Source organism: Lampris incognitus, chromosome 9, assembly GCF_029633865.1.
Source record: "Lampris incognitus isolate fLamInc1 chromosome 9, fLamInc1.hap2, whole genome shotgun sequence".
Lineage (NCBI taxonomy): Eukaryota > Metazoa > Chordata > Actinopteri > Lampriformes > Lampridae > Lampris > Lampris incognitus.
This window is the reverse complement of record NC_079219.1, coordinates 3,719,253-3,736,693: the sequence shown is the minus strand read 5'-3', so window position 1 is coordinate 3,736,693 and position 17,441 is coordinate 3,719,253.

Sequence of the window (17,441 nt, the reverse complement as noted above, 5' to 3'; positions counted from 1 at the left end):
TTAATTGGGAGTGATGACGAAGGACAGGATTAGGAACGAGTATATTAGAGGGACAGCTCAGGTTGGAGGGTTTGGAGACAAAGCAAGCGAGGCAAGATTGAGATGGTTTGGACATGTGTGGAGGAGAGATGCTGGGTATATTGGGAGAAGGGTGCTGAATATGGAGCTGCCAGGGAAGAGGAGAAGAGGAAGGCCAAAGAGGAGGTTTATGGATGTGGTGAGGGAGGACATGCAGGTGGCTGGTGTGACAGAGGAAGATGCAGAGGACAGGAAGAGATGGAAACGGATGATCCGCTGTGGCGCCCCCTAACGGGAGCAGCCAAAAGTAGTAGTAGTTTCTCTCTTTATAGTCTCTTCATGAAACGCAGTATAAATCAGGGCTGCAGTCTGCCAACTAAAAGGTGGGGGTATTTTTTTCTCAGTAAGTGGACCCTTTTTACGTGCGAGCACAGTACACCTTATACAAGCAAGTCGATCCAGCACAAAATCGCGACACCGGGCTAAGGCATGGCCGCTTAATATGGCGGCGTTTCACGTGAATGGCGATGTTGAGGCAAAGTGAACGGACGCTGTGAAGGTTTGATGTGACGATTTCTTCGTCTCTCAGTGTTTGAAATTGAATTGTTTGAAACTTGTCTTACATCATATTTGCATTATTGCATTTTACTGTATGTGAAATGGGATGGAGCCTTAAAAAATCATAATATCGAATCCCAATATTTATAATATATGTCTGAAAAATCACGATGAGTATCAAATGAGTACTGACACATGATCGTAATTATATAATTGGAGGTGCCTGTTGATTCCCAGCTCGACTTCCTAGTGCACTAAAACTTGTAATTTTTCTCCCCCTCTTCCCCCCCAGTTATATCCGGCCAATTACCGCACTCTTCCGAGCCATCCCGGTCGCTGCTCCACCCCCTCTGCCGATCCGGGGGGGCTGCAGACTACCACATGCCTCCTCCGGTACATGTGGAGTCGCCAGCCGCTTCTTTTCACCTGACAGTGAGGAGTTTCACCAGGGGGACGTAGCGTGTGGGAGGATCACGCTATTCCCCCCAGTTCCCCCTCCCCCCTGAACAGGTGCCCTGACTGACCAGAGGAGGCGCTAGTGCAGCAACCAGAACACATACCCACATCCGGCTTCCCACCTGCAGACACAGCCAATTGTGTCTGTAGGGACGCCCGACCAAGCCGGAGGTGACACGGGGATTCGAACCAGCGACCCCTGTGTTGGTAGGCAACGGACTAGACCGCTACGCTACCCGGACGCCGCAAAACTTGTAATTTTGTGGAAGGATTGCCTAATTATGGATATTTCAGGCTCAAAGGTATTACACGGTAGTGATCATGAGCTTATTTTGTTCCCAAAGCGAACGTTGCTTGGTTTCATTCTTTAGTTGAACTTTGGGGACCTTTTGTTTTCTGGGATAAGTTGAGACCCCCCCCCACCACCACCACCCCCCGCCCCGCTTGGCACCATCCGTACGGCTTACGCAATCTTGAAAGAATAATTACAACACGGTCAATGGACCAGTTTCCTTGAAGGATTTTTTTTTTTTGAAATCTTCCCTTCCTTTATATTCACCACTCACGGGTTCATTTTCACAGTCGTCCGTCCTTTTCTTCTTGCCGAACACACAGCTTGCCAGCTACAGCTCAATGCAATGAAATTAGGGGGGGGGGGGGGGATCCACAACGCTCGTTCAGCGTAAAAAAAAAAAAAAACACTCTGGCTCGGCCAAAGCCACCGCGATGCTACAGCCGTCTATCGTAGCAGATTTAAGTGGTCACTTTAAACATGTGCCGTTGTTTTTATGGCTAAATTCCCTTCCTGCGTTTGCTCTGCTGTGCTGCGGCGGAGCGACGCCTGCGGGTAACCGCTGGTCGGCGGCGCTGCAGGAAGCAGCGCGGTAGAAATCCACAATAAGAGGCTGCAAAATACTGCCAATTTTCAAAATGACTTCTCCAATATGCTATGATAGACTGCTACGTTAGCTTCGGCTGAGCTGTTGAGTGCTTTTTGTTTTGTTTTGTGTTGCACAGAACAAGGATTACGGATTTGTCCTCCATTCATCGGGCTGAACAGTAGACAGCAAGCTGTCCAGCATGTAGAAGAAGACAAGGCGACTGTGAAAGTGAAACCTACCTATGTGCTTGATGGACGGACGGAGCACGTAAAACATGGGATAGACTCTAAGGGCAGTCGAGTAATTGTTTGCTGCAACAGGTTAGTTGAAAAGTGGCGATATGTTGGCGGCACGGTGGCCCAGCGGTTAGCACTGTTGCCTCACAGCAAGGAGGTCCCGGGTTCGAGCCCCAGCCCAGATAGCAAGAATCTTCGGCCCAAATTTGGCCCACACCTGCGGTTATCTTACAGCCCACGTTTGGCCTTGAGTGACGGCGTTGAGTCAGGGTGAGTGTGGCTGCCTCAACTCAGGTCCACATCTGGCCCACATAGTGTGAGCTGCATCCCAGGTCAAGCCCGGTTCATTACATTTGGGCCATGCCTGGCCCACACAACACTTGCCGTAACCCAAGCCAGGTCCGGCTTATGACATTTGGGCCACATCTGGCCCACACAACAGCTGCCACTGCCGTAACTGAGCCGTAAGTACCAAAAGTGCCCCAGATTAGGCCCAAATGTGTCTGCCCTTTCTGTGTGGAGTTTGCATGTTCTCCCCGAGTCTACGCGGGTTTCCTCCGGGTGCTCCGGTTCCCTCCCACCATCAAAAAGACATGCATGTAGGGGTTAATGCTCCCGTCTGTACCCCTGACCAAGGCAATGGAAAGAAGGGCTGGAGCTGGTCCCCGGGTGCTGCAGCTGCCCACTGCTCCCATCTAGAACAGGATGGGTTAAATACGGAAAACAAATCCATCGTAAGAACACAATGACAAAACAGAGTGGCTTTAAAAGCCCCACTCCGATTCAAGCCCGTAGAGACTACTTATCTGTCCAAGCTGAGAGGAGCGGCTCCGACTCCAAATCACCTCGTGGGATTTGTTTTCTAAATTCCGTGTGACGAGACTGACCCTATACCCCTGCCGCGGCGAAGACGGTTATACAACTCATCAATAAGGGGTTTTTTAAACATGCATTTAGAGAGATCTAAATGACTAGAAGTGAAGTGTGGAAATGTGTCAGGGCGGCTTGTTTTAATTATGGCGAACGAGCCATTAAATGGGGTCCGACGTGGAACAGCGCGGCGGATAACCAACACGACGGGCCTCGGCGGTTGCGCCGCCGCTTTGTTTACCGTGCAGAGAGTCACAGGAATGACCCCCGGAGAAGACAATTAAGGTGGAATCGCCATTTCATGCTCTACGTGATGAGCGTATCAAGACAATTATCCCATTCACAAAACTGAAGGAAGAAGAAGAAAGGGAGCTTGAAGCAGGGGAAAATGCTGATAACTAGTGTTAAGCAGGTTTAAATTATGAGGTTGCCCAGACAGTGAGCGGGGTATTCAGACGGAGCTTATCCCCGGGCTGCTGCTCATTCAAAGTAATGAGGTCCAACATAGCAAGCAGGAAGAGTGGGGGTGCTTGGATTCAATCGGTCTAGTGTTTTTTTTTCCCCCCGTATTGTTAAGCACTTGAGATCCCTCCCTGTCATGTTACTTAGGAACCTTCCTCCCACTCTGTTTAGGTTTGCTGAGCGTGTATTCATTACCGCCGATTTATGTGTCAGCTCAAATGCTCCACTGGCGTTATTGTACGCCGTTATTTCTGGTTTATCCAAGGGAAAGTGAACCCGCCCCAAAGAGCGGAATTGCTGTGGCCCGGACCCGTTCCCACACCCGACACTTTCATCCGGCCCGCATACCGCGTGGAATGATGGCACTTGGGCGGTCCGCTCCCGTTTGCCAGATCTGGGCCAGAACCAAGGCTCCGGCAATGCTGCATGTGCCACATATTTGCCAAAGGTGGCCCATATTTGTTTTGCGATATTTGGGCCGTACTCACCGTTTACCACACGGGCCACTTCAGGGTCACATCCAGATCACGTGTTGGTGTGAGCACCGCATCTTTGACAAAAAAGGTCCACATGTTATTTGGCATATTTGGGCCATATTTGCTATTATACATGTGGGCCACTTCAGGCTCACATAAGGCCATCAGTGCCGTATCATTGCCTGAAGTGGCCCACATCCGGATGCTGTCTGGGGTGAGGTGCATGACTGGCCACTGTAAAGTTTGCACTAGGTCACAAAAAAAAAAAAATACAAAAGACTCTCTGGGCCGTTTGCCTTTCCCACAAGTGTTTCCCACTTGCCGTCTGGCAAAGTTCACATTCATGGAAACCAACCTATCGACTTTCCTCTGACCATTTTCAAAGACAAACAGGGATGGGACTCATGAATATTAATGAGCAACACTAAATCTCGGCAGAAGTTAAAATTAACTCCTAAACCCTTTTTTTCTAAAACTGCTGCTGTGCATGCTCAGCGTCGATACCCAGACAGCATCTGGACTCGGCCACTTCAGGCAAAGGTGCGGTGCTCTGGGCAACACGTAATCTGGATGTGACCCTGAAGTGGCCCGTGTGGTAAATGGTGAATATGGCCCAAATATCACAAAACAAATATGGGCCACCTTTGGCAAATATGTGGCACATGCGGCACTGCTATGGCTTGGTTCTGGCCCAGATCTGGCAAACAGGGGCGGACCGCCAAAGTGCCCTCATTCCATGCGGTATGTGGGCCGGTTGAAAGTGTCGGTGTGGGACGGGTCCGGGCCACAGCAATTTTCCTGCACACACACACACACACACACACACACACACACACACACTATTTGAGAGGATCAAAAATGAGCTAGGCAACTGTAACATTTACAGCAACCACATTCAAAAAAAATATAAATAAATAAAAATGCAATCAATCATAAACACTGTTTTGAGCATGTTTTCTCGGCTTTGAAATAAAACCCCACAGTATAATTGCAAAACTAAATTATGCAGGCCAAGGGGAAATATGAATTATTATATGTGTGCTGTTCTCATTTCACGCCTGATGGACTCCCACCTTTAACCAGGAGGGTACATGTCTCTCACTGCAGTCCCGGGCACGAGCCGTTCTAATAAAAGAATAATGGAAGCATTCTCCCTTTTTAATTGGACATTGTTACAATGACATATCAATCTCACTGCTGAGATGCCTTTCCCATGTATATTGTAATTGAAACACTTATTTTCCTCACAGATGCCCTACACCGTGAGACCTAGACTGCGTTGGACCTGCAAATCTGGACTGTCCCCAAATAGCAAAACTGCTGTGGCCCGGACCCGTCCCTCACCCGACACTTGCATCCGGCCCACATACCGCGTGGAATGATGGCACTTGGGCGGTCCGCCCCTGTTTGCCAGATCTGGGCCAGAACCAAGCCATAGCAATGCCGCATGTGCCACATATTTGCCAAAGGTGGCCATATTTGTTCTGTGAGATTTGGGCCCTATTCACCATTTACCACACGGGCCACTTCAGGGTCACATCCAGATCACATGTTGCCCAGAGCACCGCAACTTTGCCAAAAAAGGCCCACATTTGATTTGGCATATTTGGGCCATATTTGCTATTATACATGTGGGCCACGTCAGGCTCACATCCATTTTGTCAGGGCCAGAAGAAGGCCGTCAGTGCCGTATCCTTGGCTGAAGTGGCCCACATCCGGATGCTGTCTGGGTCACACGGGGCACCGGTAGGGTCGCGAGGCTGTCAATGGCTCAACTCTGTGCTATTCCAGTTTGATTCCTGCATTCAGTTTCCTGAAAATTACCTCAAGAGTTTCATTTGTTTAACACGTGACCCGCTTCCGCGATCGTAAAGGGACGTTTGTTCAATATGTGGGGGGGCACTGATGTGCAAGTCACTTCATGTCAACACTTTATAACAAATACAACCACGAATGACAGTTTGTCTCGCTTCATTCGCTTGAATACTCACTCCTGTATCCCCCTTTCCATGTACAGTACCTGTAATAGATATATTAGGTATGACAGATGTACAATAACAACATTTGCTATAATAGCTATATTATTAGATTAGGTATTGAAAATCAGTAAGTAAGGTTTAGGATAGGATATGTAATTCATATATTCATTACATATATATAATCCAGTTAGACAAGTAAATTCTGTGTGAGACTGTCTCAAAGAATGTATTTGAATCACTGGATTATTTTGCTCCTTATTTGTTGAGCAGTATATATATATATATATATATATATATATATATCAGGTAAATTCTTTATGAGACAGCACAAGCCGGTTTCATACCATAAGCAATCATCAGCTGTCAATCTGATTGGCAGCTGATGAAGAGACAGTGGGGGGGGGGGGTGGCGGCAGATTAACGAGCTGTGTGTGTGCTGTTATCTCTGCTAAATTTATCAACGCTCCTCCAGCAAAGTGTCGATTTGCTGCACCGTTACTGTGATCAGCGGAGACGCACTATTTATTCTCAGTCCACCTCGACCCACAAAGCTACCTGTTTTCGAGCGTACTCTCGCCATCGTGGGTTTGTTCACGCACCGCTCTGAGAGGAAAGCATTGGTGCGCAGGCGCGTGGTGTTAATGGGGTCCACCGGAAGAGCTCCCTACTACAAAGTTTCACCGCCAACTACTTGGCCTGGCATGCACACTACAGCGTTTTCAGTGGTTTTTGCGGATCCGTGTGCATGCGGCTCGTATTCAAAACGATGTCGTCTGAACGCGGGACGTTTTTCCAAACGCGAAGGCCAAACTTTTCCGTTTTTAGCAAGACCGTTGCCGTGTAAACGTGGCTTAACAGCTCCCTGTGCAGTACTCTTCAGTAGTAATCCACACTAGACATTGGGAATTCAGTGGCGGCTGGTGCTAACAATTTTTTGGGGGGGGGCGCAATTTACCTTGGCGCAGCACACCTGGCAACTGCTTTAATGTCCACACAGTCCTAGTTATCAGGATTTATACCCCTGATAAAATCTATAGGCCACATTGTCCTTCTTCATAGCTCTGTGACTGTGTGGACATCAAAGCAGCTGTCAGGTGTGCTGCACCGAGGTAAATTGTGCCCCCCAACCCCCCAAAAAAATGTGTTAGCCCCAGCCGCCACTGTTTAACCCAAACCACTCAAAGCTCATTTTAGGTATGCACGGCACAGCACTGGCAAATGAGCAAACAATAAATAGCAGACACTTGTATGATTGCCTGCATGTTTGAGTCCTAACAGCAAGGATGAATTACGTTTGTTTATTTTTTGTTTTGGTTGTTTTGCACATCACCGAGGAGAGAAACGGAGTGGCTGGTGTGAGGGTTTAAGGCTCTATAAATATGTGAAACAATAACCCATCCAGAGGCGAAGCACCGTGCACTCCGTGCTCCTTGTGGCTCAAGCCTCTTCCCCCGGCGGGAGGAAGATATAAGTGATTTAGAGCTCATCAAAATCATGCAATATTGCCTCTAAAACACACATAGTAAAACCGTGCCGGCGTAGCACATTATTGGTAAGGCATCAATCTCTGGGGGCGTTCCTAATGGAGCTATTAGAGAGCAAGCCAAAGAACTTCATTAATCATGGCCAGGGAGCTGAAGATTTCCTTTTAATAGTACAACACCCCGATTATCCACCCCCCCCCCCACACACACACACCCCCACGTCTGATCACATCCAACCTTTTGGAGCTCCTACATGGACCTTCATCCGCTTGTCCATCCAGAAATTCTGCCACTCCATCAGAAATCAGAATCAAAACTTACATGTTACTGCCATGTGCATGACATGCACTGGGAATTGAGCTTGCCGTTGTTGGTACAATTGCAAGAGCAAATAAAATGAAATGAGTATGTGAAAAATATATATATGAATACAAGCCTGCACAATGTCAGAGTGTCCTTTACAGGGCAGCACTTTTCAAATGTGCCGTGTCAAAGTCCCAACAGTAAGCATTAATAAGGACACCGTGTCACAGATGCAGGGCACGGCTGTTGTGCGATTTTGTTGTGAACAGAATGATACGTGTTGGTTGTTTTTTTTGTAGGTGAAAGTAGGCCTACTACTGACTACACATTTTCAACTGAGTAGCCAATGTTACATATGTTTACTCGGGCTGTGTATTAGCGAGAATCTGGCGATACGATACGTATCGCGATACAGGGGTTATGGGTCAATATATCGCGATATATTGTGATACTGTAAGAAAGGCGATATACTGCGTCTTCATAGGCCTGTGTTCTTTGTGCTTACGCTACTTCCTGTCTCAGTTTGCGTTGTTGTGTTGGAGTGGATGAGTCAAATGGCCGAAGATAGATGACAACACTGTTGTCTAGCGGTCGTGGGGTTACACACAACACACAATGTTTGTCATGAACCTTTACATGTAAGCAATTAAAAATCCATATAGTGGTTCTGAGAATCGATACAGTATCACAAAAGATAAAATCGTGATATTTCGAGTGTATCGATATTTTCTTACACCCCCCCAATATTTACATTACATCCTGATTGGACGCTCTGACATTATGAAATAAGACGATTTTGCAGCGGTTCAACAGATGTAAAGTTAGCTCGTCTTCATCCTGCCTTTAGCAAACTCACAAAAAGATAAGATGCACTTTATTTCTTTATTAATCCCTGTGGGGAAATTCATCCTTTGTATTTAACCCATCCCTCTATACACACACTGGGAGCAGTGGACAGCCGTCATGCAGCATCCGGGGACCAGCTCCAGGTCTGTCTTTCCATTGCCTTGCTCAGGGGCACAGGCGGGAGTATTAACCCTAACATGCATGTCTTTTTGATGGTGGGAGGAAACCGGAGCACCCGGAGGAAACCCACGCAGACACGGGGAGAACATGCAAACTCCACACAGAAAGGACCTGGGACCGCCTGGGGTTCGAACCCAGGACCTTCTTTCTGTGAGGCAACAGCGCTAACCACCGGGCCACCATGCTGCCATATCGGAAACAGTTAAATATTTTGTTCGAAATATTGATTTCTTTGAGTTAAAGGCGATAGAGCGCGTCTTAACTTGCATCTGTGTTGACGGCGTTTATGTGAAATCCTATAAATAGGTACGACGATAACCCATGTGCACAATACAAAGTGACAGAATACAACGGAGGGGCTAACTAAGAGAGAAACGTGGTGGGAGTGCAAAAAAACATGTATTTCTCCAGTCTTTTTGCCAACCAATATTATAAAATTAACAGAAAAAAAATGCTAATTCTTAGCGTCTTGCAACAGCATAGATTTCTAGATGCACTCTCACAAACATTTCTGGAGGGGCTGCACCCCCATCCCCCACCCCTGAATCTACACAGATGGTACGGGAGACTAAATGTCAGCTTGGGTATGACTGAGACGACTCACATCTAAAATTAACCACTATATGGAAATGTTCATGTCTTGAATAGTCATGAAGTAGCCTAAACACTCCAGCAATAAAATGCATTGAAAAAGGGGGGCATTCATGGAAATCTTCAGGGCTGTAAGTCCATTCTAAACTGGGGAGACATCAGTAATCGGGTCCCTTTCTAATGGGTGAGCCATGCAAAGCTGGAGGTAAAACGTGGGGGGGGGGTTAATAAAGACCAGTGAGGGGACTGGATAACCGAGGTTAAACTTTATTCAGCCCTGCTGGGAAAGTGTATGAAGGGGAGGAGGTGGGGATGAGGGGTGGGGGTCAGCTGAATGGGTGGTTTCTAGTCAGGGCAAGGCAGGGGCCGAGGCCTTGGCACTGTGAGTTGGTATGTATCCGGGCCCCCCGAGAGCCCGCTCCCACTGGGCCTGAGTCAGAAGTCTAACAGCTAATGGCAACAGCCGCCCCACGGGGGGGCGCTGCTGGCAGCAAACTAACGCCCACACATGAGAGGAGCTGTCAACACTCCACCGTGACCCCTGTGGGCAGCAACCGGCCGAGTAGCTCAGGAAAGAAAATCCCCCACCAATCAAAACCGATGGCTGTTGTTTCCTTTTCCCGACGCCTCTTGGGCACACCGGGGCCCAAAAAAACCATGCACGGATCATCACGCCCACAGGCCCTGGGCACCAAACTCGCCCTACCTGCCACACACACGGAGCATGCGCACTGCGTGTGCCCCCCCCCCCCACCCCACAGGCCCTGGGCACCAAACTCGCCCTACCTGCCACACACGGAGCATGCGCACTGCGTGTGCCCCCCCCCCACCCCACAAGCACACAGTTTGGTCGCACAATAGCAAAGGGCAAACCGCCGCCACACAGCTCCTATTACTCCGAAATCAGATCCGTTACTGTGACGCGTTATAACCCCGCCTTGTGTCGTCCTACTCACGCCACGTTACAGGACGGCAGAAACATCAGAGAGGAATAGCCTACCTAAACCAGCGGCTTTCCTCCGGCCTGCTCCGCAGAGACGCCATCGACGAAGTCGTCCAAGTCCAACTCCCGGACGAGTTCCGGTCCCAGGGCCACGAGAGGCGGCATGTTCGGGCGTCGTCCGCGTCCTCGGTTCGGTTTGAGTCCCGGGGCGTCCGCACGAAGGACCCGGAAGTTGCTGACAGGAAGCGTCAGATCACGTCCAGTCTTGACGCGCCGTAGTTGGGAGGCGTTGACTGTGAGCCACAGCCGAGCCCGTGTTCTCAAAAGTATCGGCGGAGGCGTGTTCATGTTCCTGTTCCGGTTCATGTTCCGGTTCCTGTTCCGGTTCAGTCCGCCAGGTCTGCTGAAGGTGAATCAGTCCGCCGGCGAGACTTCCGTCCATGACAGAGGGACGGGCGAAGGAGACGCTCGGTTAATTACTTCACTGTCTTTCCCGAGTTTCCGCTTTGCCGATGACTTTTGACCTGTAGCCTACGTCATTGTGACGTCACGCGATTTAATCGGCTACTTTACAAGACATTCAAACAGTTTCGTCGTCATACTGCCGTTTCAAAATCACACGTGCTGCGACCGTGGTCGTCATCGGGCTCAGTTATACAGTTTATGTGTGTAAACTGCTAATAAGACACGTTAGCCCCTAGCTAACGGGTCTGACCCTTTAGCCGAGCGGTTAGCGACGTCGCCTTGTGGTGCAGTACACCTCGTATCAAATCCCGCACCGGGCAAGAAAGTAACCGGTTACAGTGCATTTAATAACTTTGAGTTAAATATAAGAATACGGTGGCCTGGCGGCCTGTCCAGGGTGTCTCCCCGCCTGCCGCCCAATGCCTGCTGGGATAGGCTCCACAATGTCATCCGCAAACATCGTCGTCCATGGAGACTCCTGCCTGATCTCTGTCGTCAACCTGTCCATCACCACTGCAAACAGGAAAGGGCTCGGAGCCGATCCTTGATGTAATCCCACCTCCACCTTGAACCCATCTGACATTCCTACCGCACACCTCACCACTGGCCCACTGCCCGCATACATATCCTGCACCACTCCTACATACTTCTCCGCAACTCCCGACTTCCTCATCCAATACCACACCTCCCGGGTAGATCTTCCGAGTAGACGAAGCTCGTTAGCCTTGTCAGGCAGTTCATCTAAGAGAAGGAAAACTGTGATTTGAAACCTCCGCTGCCTCGCGGGTATACTAGTATACGGGAAAGGCTTCGGGAAGAAACCCTGAGAAAAAAATCTGCGTCCGTCTCCATTGCCAGTAGTCTCGCTAGTCTTGCCACTGGTAGTAGGTGGTCTCGGGCGACGGAGTGGAGTTGATGATGTGCAACTCTTCCTCACATTAATCATCGCGCAAGTCATCAGTCATCCATCACAGGATGACTAGATGGTCCTCGTCGCTGTGACGGACGAATAACACCACACCCCCTCTCGGCACCCCGTCACATGCTTTCTCTAAATCCACAAAGACACAATGTCACTCCTTCTGACCTTCTCTATACTTCTCCATCAACATTCTCAAAGCAGGCATCGCATCTGTAGTGCTCTTTCGTGGCATGAAATATTTGCGTAGCACTTTGGTTAAAATGTGCCTCATGAATACATTGACTGCATTAAACTGCGAGTGTAGAAGCCTGCAGTGGTAAATGCTGGTTACCAGTAGGCTGACTTGTAGAAACAGCAGTTCGGTCAAGACCATACTCAGTGCAAACCTCCTGAATCCATGCACCACTTTTTATCTATTACAGTCACCCACCTGCCAGAATGCAAGTCCATCAAGGTTGTCAGTGCATGTGTACATGTGTTGTTGGTTTTTTTTGTGTGTCAGTACTGGTACACGGTACAGACAGTGTCTGGATGACTACACTATGAGTGAGGCACTTCTCAGGCATTCAGGGGAAAACTTCAGATTCTTTGCCCCGGATCCCAGCAGAGAGTGAATTAATCATCACAGGCCTCCCCGAGCAACAGCTGGGGGAGAGGGAGCTCGGCTTTAAACAGTACAGACTGGAGGAGGTTCAGCCATCACTTCTAGTTGTGGATTCTGACATCAATAGTAATGAATACCTTGGAGCGCTGCCTGACTGCCTGAGCATAAACTGCTATCACACATGAAGGCTGGGCAGTGTAAGGGTTTTTGACTGTGCATATATTTGTGTGTGTGTGTGTGTGTGTTCCTGACTTATCATACTGCTTTCGGGAGCAACATTTCAGACTAAAAACCAGTAAATTGGGGACGGCTTGTCCAACTGGGGACAAAAGACGTGTCCCCAGTTGGGGGGGGGGGACTGATTTTGGGGTCCGTGGTTAAGGTTGGGCTTAAGTTGCGGTTAAGAGCTAGGGAATGAACGTCAAGTCATGCATCCATCCATCCATTACCCGAACCGCTTATCCTGCTCGCGGGGATGCTGAGGCCTATCCCAGCAGTCACTGGGCGGCAGGCGGGGAGACACCCTGGACAGGCTGCCAGAGCATCACACAGGGCCGACATACACACCCGGGTGTATTACACGCCAAAGTGGCGTGTAATACACCCGCCGGTCTAATTTGTCAGTGTCACGGTTTGAAAAGTACACGCGTGTATGAAGGTGCAGTGCCAGCAGGGGGCGATGATTAAGAGGTGAAGGCAGGTTAGGGGTAGGGGAGGGGTTATGGAAAATGCTATATGTTTCTTTTCCTCCACAGGGAGTTGCTGGCGTTGAGTTAATCATCGCCCCCTGCTGGCAGTGCACCTTAATACACGTGTGTACTTTTCACACCTGAGTGAGGCAAACCGTGACACTGACATGTTGGACCGGCGGGTGTATTACACGCTGTGGCGTGATACTGGACACACACACACACACACACACACACACACACACACACACACACACACACACACACACACACACACACACCCATTCATACCTAGGGGCAATGTAGTAAGGCCGAGTCACCTGACCTACATGTCTCTGGACTGTGGGAGGAAACCCACGCAGACACGGGGAGAACATGCAAACTCCACACAGAGGATGACCCGGGATGACCCTCAAGGTTGGACTACCCCGGGGCTCGAACCCAGAACCTTCTTGCTGTGAGGCGACCACGCTAACCACTGCACCACCGTGCCGCCTAAGTCAAGTCAATGTTATTTGTATAGCCCAATATCACAGAACACAAATATGCCTCAAGGGGCTTTACAGCAACACAACGTCTACGCAGTGTTCCCAAAAGTGACCTAAGTAAACGTGTGTGTGTGTGTGTGTGTGTGTGTGTGGGTGTGTGTGTGTGTGTGTGTGTGTGTGGGTGGGTGTGTGTGTGTTTGCATCGTAGACCATGTGTGTTTGCGCATGACCTGCACGCGCCCCTGTACATCTGTGTACGTCTGCATGCTTGCTTTGTGGAAGGGTGCACCCAGGCCTGGCGTACTCCGTGACTCAAACGCAGAACAAAGGGTGGGGTTCAACGACCCGCGCTGACGGGGGCAATTAATCAGAGCACCATCGGCGCTCCTGGATGTGGCTGAGGTTACACCTGCAAGGGCTGCAACCGCGCCGGGATCCGACGCAGCGGCCTGTAAATGAGCTGTGGTCGGCTGGACTGTATCTGCTTGAAGGTGGGCGTCAGAATCGAGCCTTCGTGTGGTTTTGGGTTGTCTCTGCAGAGCGGCCCACGCGTTGTGGGTTTGTTTTCATCTCGCCTGGTTCGCATGCAAGTTATTTTGTGTCTCAGTAACAGCGGCGGCACCAACGTTCCCCTGCACGGCCGCCAGAATATTTAGCAGTGCAGTGAGAATGAAGCTATTTTGGAAAATAGGAAAAGCTGACATTGCCAGTTGATTGTGGAGGGATAAGTGTTAAACTGGTGTGTTAAGTGCACCTCATAAACGCAGTTTACCCACCCTTTTATTTGCACACTATAGTTTGCCCACCTTTTGTGTACGTCAAAGTAAATACCATCAATCTGACATGAATTATAACCCGGACAGCAAAACTGCTGTGGCCCGGACCCGTCCCACACCCGACACTTTCATCCGGCCCACATACCGCGCGGAATGATGGGCACTTGGGCGGTCCGCTCCTGTTTGCCAGATCTGGGCCAGAACCAAGCCATAGCAATGCCGCACGTACCACATATTTGCCAAAGGTGGTCCATATCTGTTTTGTGATATTTGGGCCATATTCACCATTTACCACACGGGCCACTTCAGGGTCACATCCAGATCACATGGTGCCCAGAGCACCGCATCTTTGCCAAAAAAGGCCCCCATTTGATTTGGCATATTTGGGCCATATTTGCTGTTATACATGTGGGCCACTTCAGGCTCACATCCATTTTGTCAGGGCCAGAAGAAGACCACCAGTGCCGCATCACTGCCTGAAGAGGCCCACATCCGGATGCTGTCTAGGTCCAGCTCAGCTCTGATGTATCGCCTCCCTACCTGCTGCCTTGCCTGCCATCCTCATCCCCGTTATTCCTACGATAACCCCCTTTTTATACGAGCTCTATCGTCTGTGAACCCAGACAATAACCCAGGACCGTCTAACCACTGCGCCACATTTATGGGGTTTTCCCCCTGATGTTGAAAACGTCTCATGGTCGACTTGTTGACCGCAATCGATGTGCTGGGCGACTCCTGGTCTGGACTGTCCATTTTGGACCGTCCGTCCAAGTCTGGCCTGTCCGTCCCAAAAACGTCCGCTCCGTTTTCCCCCGTGTCAACACCGAAGACGGGAGTTTCTGAAAACCTGCACCCTGGAAGGAGTTTCCAGAAGGTCCGGAAGGTTCCTGTTTGGTGACCTTAAACGCGATCCGCCTGTCGACGAAAGACCAAAACGCACAGAAAAATCTACGTTTCCAGAAATCCCCGCGTCCGTGTGGACGAGACGTAATATGGTCGGGTCAAATTCCTCCTTGTTGTGATAGCGTCTTACACGTTGCCCAGCGCTATTGTGATACATGTCCAAGAGGGGACTTCTCAGTAGTCCCGTCCTCTCGAATTAGCCCCCGTCTTCGCTCTCCGGCGAGCTGCGAGCGTTTACCTCCTCTGAACTCCCAATGCAGGGGAGGACTTTGCTCGCTGATGTATGTAGGACAAGCGGCGGGGTGTCTGAAGTAAGAAATGAACAAGATGAATGCGGGGGATATGTTCATTTGAAGGTTCCTGTCACAGAGGGTTTGTCGTCCGACTGCACAAAGGGTGGAGCCGTCCCGCCTGATTTACTCGAGATTCGAGCCGTGGCTAAATTGGAAACCGTGAATCACTCTGACACCGCCGGTGGAAGATGGATTACTTCAGTTAAAGGCTCCCTTTTCTTTACTTTGACCCCCCCCTCCCCCCCCTTTTTCTTTTTCCTTCTTCAAGAAATCATGCGAAAATTCATCTGGCGACGGACGAGTGACCCAGCCAATCACGGAGGGGAGCTGACACAACAAAGGCGGTTTTCACAGCCACATCCGGCAGCGCTGGCGGCGCAGCGAGCCCCGCAGGATATTTACCCCGGCCTGAACAGGCCTCGCCAAACTACACCCGACTGGAGGAGGGAGAGACACGCCTCTGAGCGGGGTGAACGTCTCCTCCGAGGCGTTAAGAAAACCCCCCTGTTTGATGTTCAAAATGCCCAGACTGCACCGCTCTCGTTCCATCTCAGGCACATGGGAGGCTCTGCCCCCCCCCCCCATCGCTGGAAATGTACACCCCCACCCCCCCTTCATCTTGCACCACCAACTCCTTTTGCGTCGGGTGCCATCTCCGAAAGCAAGCGCCTGACCGCGCCGAGGGGCCGTCCCTTATTCGTATGAAAATGCCGCTCGCACACTCTGGCACTTTCCGTTATTCTCTCGTGCCTTCCGGCCTTTTGTACCTTTCGGTTTTAGAAGACGTTATGCACCCCCTTTCACCGCCACGTGCCCCCCCGTATGGGGAGTTCTCGAGCCCGCGTTTCATTTGTGTGTCTCTGTGTGTGTGTGTGTCTGTGTGTGTGTGTACCTCGGGTCAGAGCATAATGCAATAAACAGAGCCGAGTTGACGTGATTTGAACTGAAGCGGGCGGAGTCAGATTCAGCTGGGCCGAATTGAATTGCGCGCTCGAGAGTTTCCCAATCAGCATAAAGCCAAAAACCGAACTGATCGTCTCGCCCTCCGTCCGCGGGTTGACGGTCTCCTCCCTACCCGGCCCCGGATTTGCGAAACACAGTGCACTCAGCCATAGTCTTACGAAGAGGTAAGTGGAGAGTTTGCATATTGAAAATAATAGATAAATGTACAAACGTCCTCCATATTAGATGGCCGCTGATGTTTTTTTTACCGTGCACTTAACAGAAGAACTTGGCCTGCGGCTTCTTTTGCTTATAATGCATCTAAGTGGTGCTGGAGAGCCTGTGCAACGTGTGCGTCTGTAATCTCTCCTACTCTGCACTCTTTTGTGCGCACACACAAAAGACTGTGTGTGTGTGTGTGTGTGTGTGTGTGTGTGTGTGTCCTTACACACCCTTGCTGATGGTAGCTCATTGCCCTGCAGCAATATCAGGCCTTGGAGACACCTGGAGCCGGTGGTTTTGGCCCTTCGAGGAGGCAATCGCCTGGCAACTGGCCCTGATTGCTTTCTCCACTCTCTGGAACCCACCTCCGGATAATGCCATTAGGCAAGGCTACGCACAGCAGACAGACACACACACACACACACACACACACACACACACACACACACACACACACACACACACACACACACGCACACACACATACATACACACAACTGTGCTCTACCTTAGCACCACCAGCCTGGCCACGTCAAACAACATCCACATGTGAGATGGAGTCCATCTCACATGTGGAGATGTTGGCTGGAGTTGGTTGAGCTCCTCGTCCTTGGTGAGGGGAGCTCGGTCATCGATGAGGGGGAAAACCGCGTAGCAAGGGCGACATCTAGTGGCGCAGATAAAAACGACACCGTTGACAAACTTTCCGCCGGCGGCTGAGACCGAGGGAGCGTCTTCACGCCGCCGGTTCGCGGTGATCGTGAGACGCGGCGAGCGGTTAACGGGTCTCTTCCGGTTCCCGTCTTCGCACGGCGGCACGTCAGGACGGGCTGCCAGCGGAGGCGCGGCGCGGC